This window comes from Sinocyclocheilus anshuiensis, unplaced genomic scaffold, assembly GCF_001515605.1.
Source record: "Sinocyclocheilus anshuiensis isolate Anshui unplaced genomic scaffold, SAMN03320099.WGS_v1.1 scaffold230, whole genome shotgun sequence".
Classification (NCBI taxonomy): domain Eukaryota; kingdom Metazoa; phylum Chordata; class Actinopteri; order Cypriniformes; family Cyprinidae; genus Sinocyclocheilus; species Sinocyclocheilus anshuiensis.
In genome coordinates, this window is record NW_015546034.1 from 648,160 (window position 1) to 651,254 (window position 3,095).

Consider the following 3,095-nt stretch of genomic DNA (forward strand, 5'->3'; position numbering starts at 1 on the left):
AATCAGATGCTTCCGCAGATTTATAGTATTACTATAGCATTTCACCTGAGCATTGCGAATTGCGCGTATGGCCATGATAAGTGCTGAATGAATGACAGGATTTCTGTTGTCGCGCAAGGTAAATAAGGGTGACATCTAGTGGAGAAGACTAATGATAAGATTCACGTTAATCAGATCTTGTTTTAAATGTGTGCTGAAATAAATACTTGAAAAGATCGATTCGCGGCTTTTGAGAATCGATATTGAATCGACGTCATTTTAAAAAACGATTAATCGGAAATCGATTTTTTTTGCCCAGCCCTAGTACTTACAGGCTGTGAGTCAGAAGCGCCAGACTGTCCTTGCAAAGTTGAAACTGCCCAACTTTATAGAAACAGCCTTTGTGCCACAGACGCATTGTAGGCTACTGGTTCAGGAAACAGTCCTCATCCTCCATAAAATATGCAGCACACATCTGCATATTTGGGTTGAACTGTTCTGGAACAGTGTTGTAAATACAACTTAACCACTGATTTCTAGTTGTGTCCTCTTTTGGAAGGCCAAACAAAGTAATTTCGCTTTCACAACGAAACACACAGCGACTCCACAACATAGCAGCAGCGGCAACAGCAAGAATAAAAGTTACGCCTTCTTTCTTTCCAAACATTTTGGCGGCGTTATGCAAATCTTCCCACATCTTGACGTAGACATGTGGGGCGTGTTAGAACGAGCCGTTTTAGGTAGGTGTGGTTGACTCTTAACTTTTATAAAGAATATCTCTTTGGATTTGAGACTTTAGTCTTTGCAACTTTACAGATCTTCTTTATGCACCAAGAGCTTGTAACACTCCAAAGAGAAAGGAAAACTTGAAATCACATCATATGACCCCTTTAATAAGGAAATGAGATAAATCAGACCCACCAGTGTTTGACCCTTTTACTGGATGACTAAGAAATGTCTTTTTTCCCCTAAACTTTTTGGCAGGGTGGAGGAAGGCAGATTCAAATTTTTAGGGTTTTATGACAGACAACTGAGTCACTTCTATATTTAGACACCATAAGGTTGAAGACATAACAAAAATTACGCAAATGTTGATTGTTAAAGGCAAATATAGAGGCTAATGAGGCAGAAAAATGGCAAGGACATTTTTGAACATGGAAAGGAAAACCTACTTTAGTTCTATTTTTCATTATAGGTTCTGGATCTGTACATATGTATGTTACAATATTTAAAATTGCAATTAATATACTAGATTTGCAATTATGATAATTACTGAATTATTATAAATAGTTAAAAAAAATTTTACTAACTAAAAAGAGTTCTTTATGCGCCAAGAGCTTGTAACACTTCAAAGAGAAAGGAACATTTTTAATCGCATCATATGACCCGTTTAACTATTATGAAGGACTCCAATTTTATACTCACCAGCTTAAGTTTTTGCTTCTCCTAACGTCACTTAGCAGACATCTTACAACACTTTATCTGAAGTATGAATCACATTATGTTGCATTAAAGCAAAAATTAGCTGTGCAAAAATAATATAAATCAATAATTTAAATTAGAATTAAACTTACAAGAGCTCAACTGATCGACAATTTCAGCATGAATCTCAGGCCGTCCTTGTAAACACCCAGTAAGGCAAAAGTAACCAACTGTGGTAAGCATGAAACCAAGGCTAAATGTAAGACAGCTCACTGTAGGTTAAAAGGACAAATGAAGCGTTACATGAGAGTGAGAAAAGCTTCAAACATGTCAGAGAAACAGAAGTATAGTTGACAGGAGCCGAGGTGATTACATAATGCACTGAATTCTTACTAACAGTGAGGACGAGCCGATGGGATTATTTCTGACGCGCGCTTGTTTGTCTATCGCTGTTACCGGACAAACAAACGCAATAAAACTCGGAACCTACACACAATAACAACAACAGTGTTTCTTTGTGTTCAGTGTTCGTATCCAAACGGAAAGTGGACGGTAATGTCAGTCTAATACGTTATAGCCGCGCTTGTGTTTCAGCTCGCTCGTTACACAACAAGCCTCATACTTAGCAATGAAATCACGCGCTGGTTAGCTTAGCATGAGCTCTCGTCGAGCAAACCCGAGGCCCACACATCCCCATACTTACATTTCCAGATAGACTGCGGATGTCAGCGCTCGTTCCCACTTCGGTCTCTCGGTTGCGGGTATTTTCGGAGTCGATAAGCTTGTCGCTTCTTTTAAAAACAAACAATCAAGGTGACTTCACGTGAGAAGCGATCATTCCGTTTACGGTGATTCTCTGCTTTGATAGCGTGAATTTTTGCGCATGTTTAACGCCAACGCAGATGTCCCTGAACAAATCTGTCGACTTATTGACTAAATCTGTCTAAGTTTCGTATCAGTATGGGATCATGTTGTGGGATAAATCATTACATAGATCCGAATAATCAGCTTCTTCTTCTTCTTCTTGTACGATTTTATGGCGGTTGACAAGCCCGAATAATCAGCTTCTGTAGGGAGGCCAAGATATCCTTCGGTTCAGAGTCTTGTGCGTCTTGATGGAGGGGAGGGATACTTTCTTCAAGTGGCTCGATGATTGGCCAAAACTGTACTAGGCGTGTTTGCTAATTGGATTATTTTGCTGACAGCTAAAACTACAGATGGCCAATCCCACGATTTGATTGGCTTTCGTCTTGTCATTTTACCGACATGACGCTTGAACAGTAGTTTACATTAAACAGAACTCCTGCTTTTAAAGGATGTACTGTTTGACTTCTTTAATATACAAAAAGATCAAATTAATGAATATTTTATTATTAACCTATTATTACTTCTTGCAAAATTTCATATTCACTGCAGTAAATTCACTATACATATAAAGTTTTTTGAACACTAAGATTTTTTATGTTTTTTTAAAGACGTCTCTTTATTTTTATTTATTAATTTGTTTATCGTTTATTTAAAAAAATTTTGAAATGTTACAAAAGCTTTTTATCTCAGATAAATGCTGATCTTTGGATCTTTCTATTCATCAAAGAATCCTGAAAAAATTCTACTCAGCTGTTTTAAATATTAATAATAATAATAATTAGAAATGTTTCTCGAGCACCAAATCAGCATATTAGAATGATTTCTGC

General features: G+C 37.1%; 1 protein-coding gene across 5 annotated transcripts in view; it reads right to left on the reverse strand.

Annotated features, from left to right (window-relative positions):
- The window catches only part of ppm1bb (protein phosphatase, Mg2+/Mn2+ dependent, 1Bb), a 53,391-nt gene extending 50,847 nt beyond the window's left edge, over positions 1 to 2,544 (reverse strand). The window contains exon 1 of one of the 5 annotated variants that reach the window (XM_016499935.1): positions 2,105 to 2,539. The gene's annotated coding sequence lies outside the window, so the exon portion shown is untranslated. Of the gene's footprint in view, positions 1 to 1,553; positions 1,663 to 2,104 lie in introns of those variants that run through there. The other 4 variants (XM_016499936.1, XM_016499932.1, XM_016499934.1 and 1 more) reach the window with 4 other exon arrangements.
- Positions 2,545 to 3,095: the final 551 nt, after the last annotated feature.